Below are 19,883 nucleotides of genomic sequence, written 5' to 3'. Positions count from 1 at the left end.
TATAAACCACAAATCTGCCAACCAATGGTCACAAACACAAGACAAATGGCCCATCCAACAGCAGTATATAGTATGCGGCATGTCATTAGTTATCAAGTGGGCACCCTCATTCACCGATGTTTCGTTAAGTTAGGCCCACGACAACTCATGAAGGCTTAACAGTGAGACCAGCGTCCTGGAGACACTCCCCTTCATGCTGCCACCATATTACACATTGAAATATCCAATACCCAAAATAATTTTAACCAGCCTAATCATGGTCTAGGTTGGCTAGGTTGGTCCGTGCCGTTGATGCGGACCGAACCATAACCATAAAAACCCTAGCCAACCACCATCAACCTAGGCACAGTCCGTCGCACCCCATGTTGCCACCACAATAAAATATCCAAAAACTCTTAACCAACCTAGGCATGGTCTAGGTTGGTCCGTCCTATTGATGTGGACTGAACCAAAACCCTAACCAACCACCATCAACCTAAGCACGGTCCGTCACAAACACAAAACAAATGAGCCAGTTAGCTTACCTTAGCTTGTGCCCCAGGAAGAGTAACTTCTCCTTACCCCACAACCATTCGCTTGCTCGTTCTGCTGTCAAGGACATGTTACTAACCACCTGCCTTAGACTTCATCCACAAATGCCCAATTCAGACAGCAAGTTGTAAGACGCGAGAAATTATATATAGCCTCGGAAACATAGAGACGTCGAGCTATATCCTCACTTGAAAGAGCTTGTGTGGACAAATAGGGTGAAGAGTTAAATGGCAATGATATTATTACATACTCGTTAATCTGACTCCATTTGATTAATAATTTGTATCACCAATCAATTACCAAGTAACTAGTTTATCAGCTATGGAGGAGAATGGCATGGCACACTACGAGAATTGAAGATATACGATTGGTAGGCAAATGAACAATTTATTATGCATTAAGCCTTAAAGGTAAATGTAACCAATATCACTTCAGTTGAAGGTAAAAGTAAACTCACATGGTCTACTGTAACAAAGAAACAAATGGTAACAAAGAAAACTTAACCAATTTACAGAGGTAAACTTGACAAGTTAGAGATAACAGATACACCAGATAAAACAATACAAACCCAAAAATAGAGGAAAGGGGGAGAGAGAAAGAGAGAGAGAAAGACAAAGGGAGACAGAGAGGGAGAGGAAGAGGGAGAGAGAGGCAGAAGACCAAGCCACAAGGGCCCAGCTCAAGAGGAGAGTGGAGATGTAAAAGAAGAGCGAGGAGGACAAAAGCCTTTTATCATTCACTTGGGCCACCCCCGACTCATCAGAGCCTCCACTTTTATCATTCACTTGGGCCACCCCCGACTCATCAGAGCCTCCACTTTTATCATTCACTTGGGCCACCCCCGACTCATCAGAGCCTCCACTTTTATCATTCACTTGGGCCACCCCCGACTCATCAGAGCCTCCACTTTTATCATTCACTTGGGCCACCCCCGACTCATCAGAGCCTCCACTTTTATCATTCACTTGGGCCACCCCCGACTCATCAGAGCCTCCACTTTTATCATTCACTTGGGCCACCCCCGACTCATCAGAGCCTCCACTTTTATCATTCACTTGGGCCACCCCCGACTCATCAGAGCCTCCACTTTTATCATTCACTTGGGCCACCCCCGACTCATCAGAGCCTCCACTTTTATCATTCACTTGGGCCACCTCCGACTCATCAGAGCCTCCACTTTTATCATTCACTTGGGCCACCTCCGACTCATCAGAGTTTGTTGTCTGAGGTGGATGGGTTTGGCCCAGGTGGATATCATAACTTGTATATACACATAAGTGTAAGTCTTAGTCTACAACTATGCACAGTTGTAATGAAACCATGATCCGACACATTACAAGTATTAATTCAAGACCAAACATGAATGTACTGTATTATTCACAACACATATTTACAGAGTAATACTGTATGATAATGAGGTTGGCCTATCTCACTATAAGACATCAAATAGGCCCAGGACTGAGTTACCCTCTCAGTAGAGGGGCCAGAACAAGGAGAAAATTGTCACTTTATGCATGAGCGGGTGTTGGGGATCTTTGGCCATGGCCAGCTAAGACAATACAGATCAAACACAGGTATCCACACATGTAAATTGAATGCAAAAGGCATTCTTTAGAAATGCATAAGGTTTGGGCAAAAGACGGGCCTTACAAAGTCAATAGCAGATCTGGCCACAAACCCTCGTGTACCGATTTCAACAGGCCTTAATCGTGCACTCCAACCTCGCTTGGCTGCCTCCTCTGCTATTTCAGTGTATTTAGCTCTCTTCAGCTCATTGGCCTCTTCCACTCTGTCTTCCCAAGGAACAGTGAGTTCAATGAAGTAAACTATCTTCTCTGAATCTGACCACAGAATTAAGTCGGGTCTTAGTTTAGTACTCACTATATGTGGAGGTACCGACATCTGTTGGCCAAGATCAACCTTCATTTCCCAGCCCGCTCCATTTTCCAACTGGCCAGTTTTACGCCTGGCTTTTGCGAAACGAGGTTTATCCCCCTGGCGTACAAAGTTAATTTGCCTAACCCCTTTACTAGCAGCTAATGAATTAACTTCTCTTCCTTTTATCCTCAATTGCCGCTGCCACAAATGTCAATACCTGGTTATGACGCCACGTATAGCGCCCCTTGGTGAGACTTACCCTGCACCCTGATAGGATATGGTGGAGGCTGCCCACACACGAACAAAGTGTGAATTTATCATCCTCACCAAACCATTGACTTAAGTTCTTAGGAGATGAGAGCACTTCATATGTAGCACCTAACATAAATCTGATCCTACCAGCTTCCATGCCCCATAGATCTTTTCATCTAATCCGTCTTTTTTCCACCCCTTCCCACTGCCCTTGTTTTGCCTGTGACACTGCCTTAGTACATCTTACAGTCTCCTCCTGTCTATGCATTTCCTCCACTACCATTTTCCTCTTTTGTCCTGCAGAAGTCTTGCTCCACAAGGGTTGACTTATGTCCACCCCTAGACCCCCTCGCCCATGCTGCACATGGCCCATTATATCCCTATGCCTCAATGCTGACTGAGCTTGCTTAACTACCTGTTCTGGGTTGAACAAATTGTGCCCCTTTCTTACTTTTAAAACATTTCATGGTGCGTTATGGATGTTACATAATGTGAATTTACAGGAGTGGAGACTTTATTTGACTTTAAAGCGATGGTTCGAAGTAATTTCACCCTAACACCCTCCCAGAACCTGTTTTCCCTTGGTTGAACCCTGGTCGAGTAGCGCTGTCAGAAACTAGTTTCTGCAGGCGTAATGGAACCAACTTTCTCGTAGATTACCCCACTAATAATGCCCTGAATGGTACGAAACTTCTACAGGACTTTTACGGGCTTTTCCCAAATCACGGAAGTAACGTCGATGCAGCGGTATAGTAGCAGATAATAGCATCCATCAGGCAAGTGTTATTTAAATAAACTCCTGGTGTACTTACAAACTTTTCAATGCCTCATTTTATGAGTAAAGAACATACTGTAGAAGTTTCGTACCATTCAGGGCATTATTAGTGGGGTAATTTACGAGATAAAAGTTGGTTCCATTACGCCTGCAGAAACTCATTCGTGACAGCGCTACTCGACCAGGGTTCAACCAAGGGAGGGTGTTTGGCTCGCGGTCATGGTGCAAAGGACCCTAGGGTGAAATTACTCCGAAACATCGCTTTAAAGCCGATAAGTGTCTGTTCTGGTTGCATACCAGTTTCAACACATTTCACCTTAGTAGAGGTGGGTCGGTCGCGAACGAACTAATTCCTTTGAACGGGTCTTTAAAATGAACGACCTGAACTGGTTCGCCTTTCCAGTTCTTGTTCGTTCTTTCGTTCGTCGCTGAATCACACTGACCTAGTGCTGCTGTGAATGCCTATGGCCCAGCTTCCTAAGGCGAGAGCCAAACCAATCGTATGCTGTTGTCTGTATTGTTTCTAAAACGTTCTCATCGAATTAGCCAATGAGAGGCATGAAAGCATAGCAACCGTTTCCATGAAAAAAAACAAATGGGCTAGTGAGACTAGTGGGAGAGCATACGATAAAAAAAACCGATAGGCTAATGGTTTACATTAACAACTCCATTTTGCACTTCAATATTGGCATTTACATTTAAATATATGTCTAATGGTAAATGCATGCTGTCTTTGTATTTTCTGTGTCATTAATAAATTATAATAAATAATAATAATTAATAAATGTCTCTTCAGTCTCGTTCGTTCGTTCATTCTCTCTAGCCTACTGGGTCTTTGTTCCTTTATGAATGAACACATTTTTAAAAAAGAAATTAGCTGATCTAGCCGTAGTCTATATTTACCTTCAATATGTAATGTCAAGGTGAATGAACACATTAGCTACTGCTGTTTTGTCTAAAAGTACACATAATCATGAAGTTGCAGCTGTTGTGTTGACCGTTTTCACAAACGAGGAGCTGAGAACCTGCATTCCATGATTCACTGCTGAACTACGTTGTAGGCTACCGGAAATGCGAATGAACGAAAGAACGAACGATTCAGAACGAATCATCTTGGTGAACTGAACGACGCGAACTGTCATGAGAACGAACGACAAAATCCACCTCTACACCTTAGTGTTTCCAATTGACATTTCAGAGATTATTAGGCTGATCAAAACCACAGGAAGGCCTAACTGTACGTACACACCGCCGACTTGAGCTTCCAAAGAAGCTCGGGTTGTCCTGTCAAGGACGCTTGTCAAAAAAGTACAGGGAAACTTTGGACGATTTGGCCGCTCTGACGTGGCAGTATTCTACGTTCGATGTTCTATCTTACAACTTTATTTAAAGGCCGTCTATTCTGATTGGTTGCTGGTCGTTGGTCGCTGAACCGCGTCATAGCTCATTACCATAAATTTGACTTACTTTCAACTTTCTGCCTGACGCTCAAGTCGCTCAAGACGGCCAAAACGTGACGCCGACGGATTTGCCGCTTCTTGCAGCTGAGAGAAGCCGGCTTCCATTAAAAATGAATGACTTCCTGAATCTTTGGAAGCTCAAGTCGGCGGCGGTGTGTACGTACAGTAAGCGTTAGCAAAACAAAACATAATATTAAAATACCACAAGTGATTGACAGCCTATTTTCGAGTGGCTTAATAACAAAAATCTGAGCTTTATCTTCCCGTAATTGTTATACTGTTGTTAACTGGATCATCGTGTTAGCTGGTGAGGACAGCTGGAGTTAACATAGCAACCTCTTTCTGTTGCCGACAAAATATCTGTCTCAGTCCTGCACATTCTCTCCACAAAAATAAATAATGCTTGTCAATATGTCTCCATCTCCTACTCTTGCAACTCATGTGCATGTAAATGAGAGTGCATGTGTGAGTTTGCTTTTGTCTATAAGTGTGTGTGTGTGTTTGCTTGTTTTATTTAGTTTGTGGAGGACTACAGTACTTCAGACACGTATGACGCATAGTTCCAAAAACACACTTTTTGTGTTCATTTAAGTCTCCTTCATGCTACATATATCATGGTTTTGGTAGTTTCCTTAAAAATTCACAGATGTTGTAGATAATCTGTAATAAAAGTGTGTCTATTTCATGTCACGCTGATGAAATGCCATGCATTCTTATATGGATATGAATGATTATATGAAATTTGAGGATTTGTCAGTATTTAGAGAACAGAGGTTACATTAAAAGTTATGCAAATTAATTCACTGAATACTAATTTTGTCCATGCTCTAAGGCAGGGGTTTTCAAACGTTTTGTGTGTGTGAACCACTATTTGTAATCAAGAATTTTTGTGGACCACCTCATAATATACATAACTAGATGTACCGCAGAGCGGTACAAAATATGACCGCCGCCCAGTCCAGCACATTTTTTCCACAAAAATAAATCACGCTGAAAGGCCTATATGATTCTAACTGTCTCACTAAATTGCATTAGCCACACTCAATTCTCACTGGTATCTGCTAGACAACAAGTACCAAAACATGATTAGTTCATAGATTTTATACAACCCCACCCCCATCCAACCCCACCCCCATCTTGCCTGTTCATAATTCTGAGAAATTCTTGAATTGTGTGCATGTGTGCGTGTACACGTTTGTGTTTATGTGTGTGTGTGTGTGTGTGCGTGCTTGTGTGTTTGCCTGCGTATGTGTGTTTGTGCATGCATGCGTACATATGTCTACTGTATGAGTATGTGTCATACGTATGATTACTGTGAATGTATGTGTGTGCGTGTGTATCTGTTTATGCACATGTGTGCACATGGAATGGGTTAACATGACCCCTGGAGGCAAACATACAGAAAAAATTGGTCATCCTAGGCCCTACGGTTCTCAAGATATTCACAGAAAACTGTGTCTGCCCTACCCTCCTTTCGAGGGGTCCAGTACAGCGGGGGGGCTACAGATCAAAACGAAAAACGATGGTTCCATGCTATCCATGTGGGGTTACATGCCCACCAAGTTTCGTGTACCCCGGTCTTTCAGTGTCCCGGGAATCCTTGTTGGTGTACGGTCACTAAATGTACACATAAATTATTTTATTGTAAGGCCCCCCATGAACGAAAGTTCACAAAACTTGGCATGCATTCGGAGGGTGTCATAATGATCCTACACTTTCAATTTCGTGCAGTTTTGACCATGTCAGCCAGAGATATTGTGATGAAAACACCTAATTTTTTGCTTTTTAATTTTTAACTAGGTGGCGCTATACATGAAATAAGTGGTAATGGGATGGGTTGACATGCCCCCTTAAGACCAACATACAAAAAAAAGGTGGACCTCCTAGACCCTACGGTTCTCGAGATATTCACAGAAAACTGTCTCCGGCCACCTACAGGCCAGTTGGTGTATAGTAACATAAATGAATTTATTGTGTGGCCCCCCATGAACGGATTTCCACGAAACTTGGCGTGCATTCAGAGGGTGTCATAATGATCCTACACTTCCAATTTCGTGCAGTTTTGACTTAAGGTTAGGTCACAGATACCTGCGATTACAACACCTCATTTTTACTTTTTTGTGTTTAACTAGGTGGCGCTATACATGAAATGAGTGGTTATGGAATGGGTTGACATGGCCCCTTGAGATCAAAATACAAAAAAAAAATGGTCCTCCTAAACCTTACGGTTCTCGAGATATTCACAGAAAACTGTGTCTGCCCTACCCTCCTTTCGGGGGGTGCAGTCCAGCGGGGGGGCTACAGATCAAAACGAAAAATTATGGTTTCATGCTATACATATGGGGTTACATGCCCACCAAGTTTCGTCTACCCCGGTCTTTCAGTGTCCCGGGACTCATTGACGGAAATTTGGACATGCGAAAAAGAAAAAAAAAAAAAAAAAAAAAAAAATCTGACTAAACCTATATGACCGCCGCTTCATAATAAAATATGTCTACACACAGTCCTACCTGAACTAGTCCACACCTCTTAAAGGCACACTATTCAAGATTTTCACCTTTACGAAGCCAATTTGATAGTAAACAAACTTGTAATAGGCAAATCGTTCACCTAGCATAGCTATACAGCATAGACGTAGCGAGTCGCTACCGAGAAGACCAGCCATGCAACTTCCAAAAGTGGCGCCCCGCCAAATCCTGCAAGAATCTGAAACATTTCCTTGTCAGTAGATATAGCTCTTTGGAGATAGTTTTTGCCTGTTGTTAATCCCTCACCTCTACAACAAAAGCATTTGCATTGTGTACAGGGGGATAAGTCACAAGAAGTTTGCTATACAATAACATATAATCGCGACTCTAGAGGGAGCTCTACACTTGCCAAAAATACCTAAACCTGCATAGTATACCTTTAATAGGCCTACTAGCACTACAACTATAACTGGTCATCGCATCAGTACAACAGGCTTGTTAAAACAGAGTTTACTGCACATATTTTATTTATTCAAGCGCCCGAGGGCACGATCAGGATCATTTGAACAACATGGATCAATGGATCATTTTTCCATTCACCCTCCTTTTCTTTGTTTCTTTATGAGAAATCTGGCTCGTAGATGCCTCCGACTCACTGTCAATCTCTTCATTATTGGTAACCTCTGCCTTTTTTCTCTTCAGAGAACCTGTTGCCATCCACCGATCCACGTTGCCATCCACCGATCCACGTTGTGGTTCTAACGGTACTGGACTTGAAGGTCACGGTCGAGCGCCACAAGCCTATTTTAGTAATCACACAATCACAAGCAATCACACAATCACGAGCCTATTTTAGTAATCACACAATCACGAGCCTATTTTATTAATCACACAATCACGTGCCTATTTTATTAATCACACAATCACGAGCCTATTTTAGTAATCACACAATCACGTGCCTATTTTATTAATCACACAATCACGTGCCTATTTTATTAATCACACAATCACGAGCCTATTTTAGTAATCACACAATCACGTGCCTATTTTAGTAATCACACAATCACGAGCGTATTTTAGTAATCACACAATCACGAGCTTATTTTAGTAATCACACAATCACGTGCCTATTTTAGTAATCACACAATAGCAGAAGTTGCCCGGTATGATAGTGACGGAAATATTCCAGCTGAGGTCCGCCCGGTATCTCTTGCCTTGGTTTTATCTACCGGACTTCCCCGGAGTGTCTGGGTGTCACAGGACAGTGTTTGACTATCCCGGGACAGTCATGGGAGTCACATGACTGTCTGGGTGTCAGAGTACAGTATCTGGGTGTCACAGGACAGTCATGGGAGTCACAGGACAGTGTCTGGGTGTCACAGGACAGTGTCTGGGTGTCACAGGACAGTAGTGGGGGTCACAGGACAGTAATGGGTGTCATAGGACAGTGTCTGGGTGTCATAGGACAGTGTCTGGGTGTCACAGGACAGTAGTGGGGGTCACAGGACAGTAATGGGTGTCATAGGACAGTGTCTGGGTGTCACAGGACAGTAGTGGGGGTCACAGGACAGTGTCTGGGTGTCACAGGACAGTGTCTGGGTGTCACAGGACAGTAGTGGGTGTCATAGGACAGTGTCTGGGTGTCACAGGACAGTAGTGGGTGTCATAGGACAGTGTCTGACTGTTTTGCTGCCACTGCTGCTGGACTAAAGGTAAAACATAGGCCTGACAGTGTTGCTTTGTTTAGGCTAAAATTGTAAGGTTTATGAATCATAATAATAAGATTTAATTAAAGTAATCATGTAAAGGTGAGTTTAACAGATGTGACCTGTACATTATTCAAAGCTTGCTCCGGAGCTAGGCTTACTCCATTGATGTAGTTTGTGATGAGATCAAACTCCCAATAGACTTGCTTCAAATTAGTTGAATATAACAACCTGTGTAGGTTTTTATAGACTGTATCATGCGGTCAATGCATGTAATATATTTTAAGTCAATTTATCAATTAGTTTCCACTTAATCATTAAAGGGGTTATTTTCAAAATGTTCCATTCGCAAACGACATTTGCTGATAGGGACTTCTGCTGACAGAAAATTAGGCTAGTATGAATAGCCTGGGCCACACAGGTGAGCTATTCACACCCTGTGACGTAACAACAAAAAAACGTTTCTCGCGTGCACAAAAAACATGGCGGACATTCGTTTTTTTGTTTTAGCAGAAAGTGAGGAATTCTGAAAGTTTTCGGTACTAATATCTGTTCAAATTAAGTTTCAGGTGGAAAAGTTTTCATAATCTTTGTTCAGTGAATAATTACAGTACAACCGTCAGTTTGTTAGTTAACAAAAATTGTGTGATTATGACACTCAGGCCTATTATAAGTTTGCCTGCAAACTCTCTTCTGTTTGTGGAAATAGATAGCTCAGTGGTTAGTGTCATGGTTTAATACTTGGGAGACCACGATTCCCATGTAAAGCGTTTTGGCAGAGATAGAAGTGGTAGAAGTGTAAGTGCACATGTGTACCAACGTCTCTGCAGAGAAGGCGTGGAATTTGAAGAAGAAATCAGTTCTCAAACGGAAGTTTTGATTGCAACAATTAGCTATTTCATGCACCAGGGTCTAAATAGCACACATTACTATATACATCAGGGTACAAATACTGTAGCATCCACTTCTAATTATAAAGTGATGCAAACAGCATACCTTATTCAGAGTGTCTATTTGCACCCCTGGTACGGATAGCATAGGCCACACAGCTGAGCTATTCACACCCTGTGACGTAACAACAAAAACATGTTGCTCGTTTACATGCGTGTATGGCAAATGCGTGTTTGGTCCTATCTGAAATTATTAGCCGTCTGTAGCCTATAGCAGGGGTTCCCAAACTTTTCCACGACAAGGCCCCCCAAATACCACTAGGTTCTGGCCAAGGACCCCTTGATGTGTTATTAAACCCATCGACAATACTACGGCAAATGTAAAATTACATTAAGCTAATTCAAATAATTATTTTAGCCACAAGCACTTCGCGATTGAGCATACATTGTGTAAAAATTGCATTTGGAGCTTTCTGCTATATGAGAGCTATCACTCTACTATTATTCCCAGTCATTATAATGGAAAATATAATGTTCAGATATGCGACAAATTATTCTAATGGCATTGTATAACAACCCTCATAGTAATAGGTATATTTAACATTTTTCAAATGTATTTATTTGTTGCTTTTATTTTTCCTTCCAAATTGCTGAGGCCCCCCTGGCACCCCCTCGCGGCCCCCCAGGGGGCCCCGGCCCCCACTTTGAAAACCACTGGCCTATAGCACCTGCAAACTGTGTTGTACCTATCTGGACACATAGATGTGTTAAAAACGATGCAAGTTGTGTTGTTTTCAACACATTCGTTTTAAGAGTGTGTGTGTATATTCACTCCAAGCTGGCCTACCATAACTTCCCAACTGTGCACTGTAGCCCATAAACTGCACAACAGTATAGTAGGCTATCACTAATTCACTAAAATTCAATTCTGGCAACAGTAACACAGACTCCCTTATGGCAATTAACCATAGTTTTACTATGACAGAATAACCATGTTTTTTTGGGGTAACCATGACCATGTTTTTTTGTTTTCATGGGTAACCATGATAACCATGGTTTATCACTATAGTTGATAACTAAGCACCATGCCCGCAGGGGCGCTGCTAGAAAATGTGGGCCCTCTTCTGGTTCCTCTGTGGGCTCACTGTCAGTGCAGGGCCCTTAGAATCATCCTAACTCCACACACAGACATAGGCTGTCTCTAAACGTAATATTTAATCTAATGTTTGACTGTTTTTTGGGAGAAAAGAAGAGTGAACAAATTGATCTTGATTTCCACGAAGTTGACTTTACCAGGTGCAGTTTTACAGCTTACATTAGGTCAAATTCAGGTCACATAATACACATTTTGTGATGAAGCAGAACAAAGAACTGTTTTTTATGTTCTCAAGAGAAAGTCAGTCATACTCTGCCGCTTCTTCAAAAGCGCATGACGGCTCAGGCTTTCTACTGGGGGAAGCTGTGGCAAGATGCCTGGCCCCAGATAAGACCAATCCACACTAGAGAGAACGCGAGCAAGAGACAGAGCATGGCGAGCCTGTGGAGAGCGCTGACTGCCGTGAGCTGCATTTATCACGCTATCTCCCTGCGCTACATGAAGCACACACTGCGCCATTTATCATAACATCTCTCCGCACTACGTGGAACACACACTGCGCATGAGTATCAATGCCACTGAAGTCTAATGTTGGTTTTACAAATTTGCAAAGTGGACATTTGCCGCTTGCCACTGGACGTGTCAGCGAACAAGACAAGTCTCCACTGCGTTGCCAGATGACACTGCATTACACACAATCTTGTTTACAACAGCCATTTGAATAATTACAGGTATGATATTTAATTATTAATCTTGGTTATATAATGATGGCTGTTTAATGCTGTCAGTTGTGCTCTTTGCTGTGGGTCATGCTGTGCGAGCTGGCCTTACTAAAGGTGTACTTTGACTAGGGAGATGCATAGAGAGATTGCCTGGGTTCTACGGTTTCTTATTACAATTTAGTGCCAGGTTGTGACCACACCCGACCATTAGTGTGAATACCTCTTATGAGAAACAGAGAGAGAGAGAGAGAGGATGTGAGGAAGTAGAGGCTTGTGTGTGTGTGTTTGTGTGTAATAAATATTCTGTCACTCTACAGAATGTCAGATTACAACTAGAGGCGGTTTTCACTTAGCCAAACACAGACCCACAGAGAAGTTGTGAATATGGCAACAGTTGTGGATCAGTGATGCCATTGCCAGATCACTGCTCTGCTTTATGTGAGCAGCTTTAGAAAATTGGGAGATTGATTGTAGCTTTCAAAACAATGCTGTGTGATGGCTGAGCTCAGAGTTCTCAAGGAGAGGATTTTTTTTTTTGTTGTTGACGATGCAGTCTCCACGCCAGGCAGTTGACGATGCCAAAACTGTGTAAGCAGAGGGAGGAGAGAGCAGAGGTAAAGAATGAAAAGAGAGAAAGAAATGAACTGAGAGGGATACAGGAAGGAAAGAGAGAGAGAGGAAGAAAGAGAGCAAAGATAAGAGAGAGTGTGTGCACATGCGTGTGCAAGAGAGAGAGCTGATCATATCTGGGCCAGCCGGTCTGTCTCATCCTCCTCCTAGTGGCGGAGAGAGGAACTGCAGGTTGCTGTCACCCTGTGGGGGGTTGCTCATGAGCACGCAGGCCGTCTCTCTCTCTATCTCTCTCTCTCTCTCACTCTCTCTCTCTATCACACTCTCTCTCTCACTCTATCTCGCTCTCTCTTACTCTCTCTCACTCTCTATCTCCCACTCTCTCTCTCTCTCTCTCTGGCAGAGTTGCCAAGTCACGCTTTTGGCCAGAGACTCTGTGTCGCTTCCTCATGGTGCCTTTCCGGATCCAACGGCTCTCCACTCAAAGCAGCCCATGCTGACAACATGATTACTTTCACAGAGGGGGGGTGGGTGGAGGGAGTGTGTGTGTGTGTTGGGGATTCTGTCTCAAACATGGAAAAAACGATTGGTTGGGTAAAATTTGAATCACACACACAAACAAAATGCATGTTGTGATATTGCTTTATGTGTTTGCTCTACATCGTACATAATGAATATGGAGCAGCAGCTACCATAAGACAATTATCTGGATAAAAGTCTGTGGGTAACTGCTGCAGTTTTCACTATAGATTGTGGGGTTGAGTTTAAGGGCTCTCAGTAAATACTGCAGATTGATTCTCTCTTGTATTGGTTGGATTTAATGTTACCTGGTTTCCTTTTTGACTGTCAATAAAGGAACCTTAAAAGATTCTCATATTGGCTTCTCTCTCTCTCTCTCTCTCTCTCGTCTTGGCTTCTCTCTCTCTCTCTCTTGTCTTGGCTTCTCTCTCAATTCAATTCAAGGTAGCTTTATTGGCATGACAAATATTTATTTGCATTGCCAAAGCAGGACATCAAACAATACAATACAGAACATACGATAGATAAGACATTTATACATATAAACGTGTGTGTGTTTGTGCTGAAAATGGTAGGTATTTCATGTGTATAGTGTGTATAGTGTTTAATCACTGTCCCTCGCTCTATGGCATTCAGTGACATATTTAGCAGCAAGAGCTGCTGTCTGTCCTTGCTGTCCAAGTAAGACAGGCAGTACTTCCTGTTCTCCCAGGTTTCGGAACTCCAGGATTAGGTTGGTAAATTTATCGAAGTAGGTATCTCTAATAAATTCATATTTCTTACATCGAAGAAGAAAGTGCACCTCCGTCTCAACCTCACCTGTCGTACAGTGACCACAGTACGGTGTTCATTTTAGGACATCCTCAGACTCAGGTGTCAGACTCAGAAAAACATCTGTCTTCTTCAGACAGAACTGCCTCAGCGTCAGAAAAACCTCTGTCATCTTCAGACAAAACTGCCTCAGCGTCAGAAAAACCAGACTCAGGTGTCAGACTCAGAAAAAACATCTGTCATCTTCAGACAAAACTGCCTCAGCTTCAGAAAAACCTCTGTCATCTTCAGACAAAACTGCATCAGCGTCAGAAAAACCTCTGTCATCTTCAGACAAAACTGCCTCAGCGTAAGAAAAACCTCTGTCATCCTAAGATAAAACTGCTTCAAACCAAACGGCATCAGAAAAACATCTCTAAGGAGTCAGGTCTCAGAAAAAAAACGCTATCAGAAAAAGTGGAGCCAGGTCTCAGAAAAAATGCTGTCAGAAAAAGTGGAGTCAGGTCACAGAAAATTATGTCTCAGAAAAAACGCTGTCAGAAAAAACAGAGTCAGATGAAAAAGTCTCAAATGAAAAGTTATTGCGGGGAAAGAAGAAGACGCCGGATACAGAACGGTAGGGTTGCAACTTCCTCACCCCCAAATGAGGGACACTTCACTTCAAATGCGGGACCCCCGCCCCCCCCCCCAAAAAAAAATAATAAAATAAATAAATAAACTAATTTACAAATGGTGTACTGTCACTTTAAGAGCATTGTCTACACGGTATTCATAATATTTTGCCAGCACCATTCAAATATAGCCTATGGTCATTCCACAAACTAACATTGTTTGTGCCACATTTAGGCCTATAGCATAATGATAAGTATATTAAGTTGGTGTGTAAACAACCTTCATTCCTGTGGAAATAGAAGTAATGATGCTAGGTAGATATTTTCTGTTTGCAATTAAAAGTGAATTATGAACCTGGTAGCCACCTAGCTATCTGAGTGGAAAGTGTTTCAATTTGCATAGCCTATCATGTGCTTCATGTAAATGCTTAGTTTAAGGGAAATTGATTATTGAAGACTTCAAGACTCACCAATTCCATTACACAAAGGCAATTGACCACTCTTCATATTCTATCAGTCCAAATCACAGTGCGTGCAGCCTATGTCAAAGTGCCCTCACATTTTGTAAATGGTCAGTAGCATAGTGTGAACCGGATAATTCCGCAATCTCCTCGCGTTGTTTTTGTTGTTCTCATGATTTCCTTTTAAAAGTTTCTTATATTAAAAAGGTGAAATCAATTACCAACAATCACAAGTCAGCTGGAAACTTCCCCTCTCTCCCTCTCGTTCCCAATTAAAACGAGTAGCATAACGTTCAAGTTAGATCTGCTGCATAATAGAGAGACTGAGAGGACCCAAAAAGTATCATCCTTATGTAAGATGCTGTTGCTGCATTTTGACTTTTTTAATCGTTCTCTAAGAAGAGTGAAAAGCAGTTTGCAGTAAAGCTTCTCTGGCTAAATTGTGGTGCCCCTTCTGTCCCTTGGTGCCGTGCGCACAGTGCGAGATGCGCGTGGTAGCGGCGGCACTGGACACTTTGTTCCAGGTGCTTTTACAGTAGCCTACTATTGACAAGTTAACAAGGCCGATGAGCTGTGATTGAAAATCGGGAGTGGTGCTGTCCCTGACGGGACAAATCAAAATCACCCAAAATACGGGATGTCCCGCACAATTCGGGACGGTTGGCAACCCTACAGAACGGTGAGTTTAATATTATGCTTAATACATTTATTCTATCACTGGCATGTTATATTTGGTGCTTGGTTAGATGTAGAAATTATAAGTAAAGGTAGAAAGTGATCCAATAGTATACACATTGTAGGAAATCGATGTATGTAACTTAGCTAACCTCACTTCGCTAGTAACATTAGCAGCTGCTGTAAGGCACATACCGGAGTAAGCTACGTACTACATACAGCAAAATAATTTGTTTTTCGTAGGACTACGGTACATTCAATGAGCTAGGGAAAAAGTGGGTTAAACATTTTTCCACCACGAAAGTCCAGAACGACACCTGGACCATTATTTCTTACTTTTGCTAACCGTTTCTCAGTTGTAGCCTACAGTACACTACCTACCAGTAAGAAACTTGCATCATTATCATCACATCATTATTCCCAAACCCCCATAAAGACAAATGTGCTATGCCATGATGTAATACCATATAATACCATTATAAAATGTTAGCAGTTGTCATTGTCATTGCACAACAATAATAGACAGACATAAAGATAGACAGTTACTTGAAATGTAATCCCCAGGGGACAATAACTGCAGTAAATTAATTTGATATGATATTATCTTATAACTTATTTAGAGAAATGTGCCTTATTGTTACTACCTGCTATTTCATGTAATGGTATTATCATAATGGTATTATATGGTATTACATCATGGCATAGCACATTTGTCTTTATGGGGGTTTGGGAATAGTGTGTAGTGTACAACTGCGAAACGGTTAGCTCATTGAACGTACCTACGAAAAACAAATTATTTTGCTGTATGTAGTACGTAGCATACTTGGTGTGTGCCTTACAGCAGCTGCTAATGTTACTAGCGAAGTGAGGTTAGCTAAGTTACATACATCGATTTCACAATGTGTATACCATTGGATCACTTTCTACCTTTACTTATAATTTCTACATCTAACCAAGCAGCAAATATAACATGCCAGTGATAGAATAAATGTATTAAGCATAATATTAAACATTATAAATGTATTAAGCATAATATTAAACATTATAAATGTATTAAGCATAATATTAAACATGATAAATGTATTAAGCATAATATTAAACATTATAAATGTATTAAGCATAATATTAAACATTATAAATGTATTACATAATATTAAACACTCTGTTTTTTCTGACAGCGTTTTTTCTAAGACCTGATTTTCTGAGACCTGACTCCACTTTTTCTGACCGTTTTTTCTGAGATCTGACTCCACTTTTTCTGACAGCATTTTTTCTGAGACCTGACTCCACTTTTTCTGAGACCTGACTCCTTAGAGATGTTTTTCTGAGGCCGTTTGGTTTGAAGCAGTTTTATCTGAGGATGACAGAGGTTTTTCTTACTGATGCCGTTTTGTCTGAAGATGACAGAGGTTTTTCTGACGCTGATGCAGTTTTGTCTAAAGATGACAGAGGTTTTTCTGACGCTGAGGCAGTTTTGTCTGAAGATGACAGATGTTTTTCTGAGTCTGACACCTGAGTCTGAGGATGTCTTAAAATGAACACCGTACCCACAGACTCTTTGCTCTCTTGGCAACCATGACTTTCTTAGTCTGCCTTTTTCTATGGCTAGGCTGTGGTCACTGAGTCTGTATTTGGTCAAGATCTGTCTCTGCTTTATATCTCTGACAGTAGAGAGATATTCTTCTAATTCATATTTAGATTTTATGGACCGATAACATTCTAGTTTGTTTTGTTTTTTTGTTTTATTATGCCAATGTTCCAAATACTTTTCTTTAGATTTCTGGATAATCTGGTTGAGATTTAGTCTAAAAGCAGAGCTTTGCTGAGAGAGTGTATTAGTATTTGTTAGAGGGGGATTACTTAGTCTCCGCACAAACTGACTCAGAGGACTCTTGTCGGGGTTCAGATCTTGAGTTTTTGCTGCGATGAAATGCAGTGTGTCTCTGGGACTTGTTTGGAGATGCATCCAGAATTTAAGTGCTCTCTTTTGTATGTTGATGGCCAATGGGGATCTGCCTAATTCTGCCCTACATGCATTGGTTGGTGTTTTCTTTTGGATTTTTAAAATGAATCGACAGAATTCTGCATGTAGGGATTCTACAGGATGTTTGTCCCATCTAGTGTAGCTGTGCACACTGAGTGGACCCCATACCTCACTTCCATATAGCGCAATAGGCTGGATAACACAGTCGAATATTTTGCACCAAACTTTAATTGGTATGTTTATGTTCCAGAAGTTTCTTTTTATTGCATATAGCGCTCTGCGAGCCTTTTCTTTTAGAGCATTCACTGCCATGCTAAAGCTCCCCAATGCAGTTATGATCAAGCCGAGGTAAGTGTACTGCATCGTTTGATCTAGGGCGGTGCTGCCTAGATTGAAAGGGTATCTGTGTTCCTGACATCTGGGCTTCTTTTGGAATATCATAATGTTTGTCTTTTTTAGATTTACTGTCAGGGCCCAGTGCTGACAGTATTTCTCTAGCAGGTCCAGGTGCTGCTGTAGTCCCTGTGCAGTGGGAGATATCAGCACCAGGTCGTCTGCATAGAGGAGGAATTTAATTTCTTTTTCTTTTAGGGTAAGGCCAGGAGCTGTAGACTGTTCCAACTGCACCGCTAACTCATTGATGTAAATATTGAACAGTGTTGGACTGAGGCTACAGCCCTGCCTCACCACTCTTTTTTTGAGTGAAGTATTCTGTAATTTCGTCGCCAATTTTCACAGCATTTCTGTTTTCAGAGTACATTTCCTTAACTAATTGGTAAACTTTACCCCCTACACCGCTTTGTAAAAGTTTATAAAATAGTCCTTCATGCCAGATTGAATCAAATGCTTTTTTGAAATCAACAAAACAAGCAAATATTTTTATAATGCTGCTAAACACCTTCCCCAGACTACTGTTCACACAGATGCCTCAAAAATTATTGGGGTCCAATTTAAAGTGAGATTGAACAATTTGAGAATAGCCCTTTGCAGTTCAGGGGTGCTGTGTTTAAGCATTTCTCCTCTGATGTGATCAGGGCCGCAGGATTTTTTTGTTTTGAGTTTTTTAATTTTGGATTCAAGTTCGAATTGTGTAATTGGGAAGTCAAGGGGGTTTTGGTTGTCTTTAATTGTCTTTTCAAGGGATTGTAATTTTTCCATGTTTTTTTCATAATTTGAATGTAGATCTTGAGGTTGGATGTCTGTATACAAATTTTCAAAGTGCTTTTTCCAGATTTCACCATTTTGAATCGGTAAGTTCTGTGGTTTTGTTTTGCTCAGACCATTCCACATCTCCCAAAATTGATTATTTTGTATAGATGCTTCAATTTTGCTGAGAGTTGTGTTGGTGTGATTCTGTTTTTTCTTTCTCAGCAACATTTTATAGTGTTTAAGAGTTTCGTGGTAGTTCTTTCTAAGATTTGTATTTTCAGGCTGGTGGTGCTTTTGATTGGAAATATGCCTCAATCTAGTACTGAGTTGTTTACATTCCTTGTCAAACCATTTTTCTTCAGTTTTGTTCTTTGCTCGATTTTTGTTAGACTTCTTCATGCCAGCTACATTTGCTGCTTTCAGAAATATTTTGTTTAGTTCTTTTGTGGCTTCATTAACACCAGTTTTGCTAATCTCAAAACATTTTGAGTTGTAGGATCTAATGCATTGTTTTAGTTCTGAAGAATTTAGAGCTTTAAAAAAGTTATCTGGGCTGTCCTGAGTCCATCTATATGTCCCATTGCGACGGAATAGCTTGCTGGACTCTGTTTTGGGCTGCTGTATGATTTTGAGAAAGATGTTAGTCTGGTTTGATCCGATAGTGGAGTTTGCCGCCTGACAGTGAATGCTCTGAAGGAGTTGGGGTCCATGTCAGTGATTGCATAGTCAACTACACTAGCTCCAAGAGCTGAACAATACGTAAACCTCCCTAAAGAGTCCCCTCTGATCCTGCCATTAAGCATATACAGCCCTAAGGCTCGACAGAGATGCACTAACTCTTTACCATTTTTATTGACAGTACGGTCAAGGCTGTTTCTCTGGGGTAAGTTTGGTGTAAAATAAAGGTTGTTTTGACCAAACACATGGTTGTTACCATGAGGGTCTATGTGATCTATTTTACACCTAGTCCTGGCATTTAGGTCCCCACATATCAGCACATTTCCCTGGAAATGGCTGATGTCTGTGTAGAGATTGCGGTAACACTTTATAATAACTACACACAATTCATCATTTATTAGGCCTTTGTTACTTATTAGTTAATGGTTTGTTCATCATTAGTAATTTCTAATTTATCATCAGTAAAGCATTTGTTCACACAGTTATAAATAGTTTGTTCATAGTAAATAAGCGTATATGTTAAATATGTGTATACATTATTGTTCATACTTAATAAATGATGCAATAATATGTTTTTTATTAAGTAATATTTAAATTATTTAACAGTACACATGCACTAATGATTAGTTAGGATGAGGATACATATTTTATAAACAACTTTCTAATACTATAATTAATAATTAACTC

At 41.1% G+C, this 19,883-nt stretch overlaps 1 protein-coding gene across 1 annotated transcript in view; it reads left to right on the top strand.

Annotated features, from left to right (window-relative positions):
- Positions 1 to 11,701: 11,701 nt before the first annotated feature.
- Positions 11,702 to 19,883, top strand: part of LOC143121286 (cysteinyl leukotriene receptor 1-like) — a 28,504-nt gene continuing 20,322 nt past the window's right edge. Inside the window, exon 1 of the mRNA XM_076281647.1 lies at positions 11,702 to 11,787. The gene's annotated coding sequence lies outside the window, so the exon portion shown is untranslated. The remainder of the gene's footprint in view (positions 11,788 to 19,883) is intronic.

The sequence above is a fragment of the Alosa pseudoharengus genome, unplaced genomic scaffold (assembly GCF_046254945.1).
Source record: "Alosa pseudoharengus isolate Yale_2024_CS ecotype anadromous, Long Island Sound unplaced genomic scaffold, YU_APseudo_1.1 YU_APseudo_1.1_scf_13, whole genome shotgun sequence".
In the NCBI taxonomy this organism is placed as follows: Eukaryota; Metazoa; Chordata; class Actinopteri; order Clupeiformes; family Clupeidae; genus Alosa; species Alosa pseudoharengus.
Note: the sequence above shows the minus strand (reverse complement) of the source record. Positions and strands in the feature narration are given on the sequence as shown.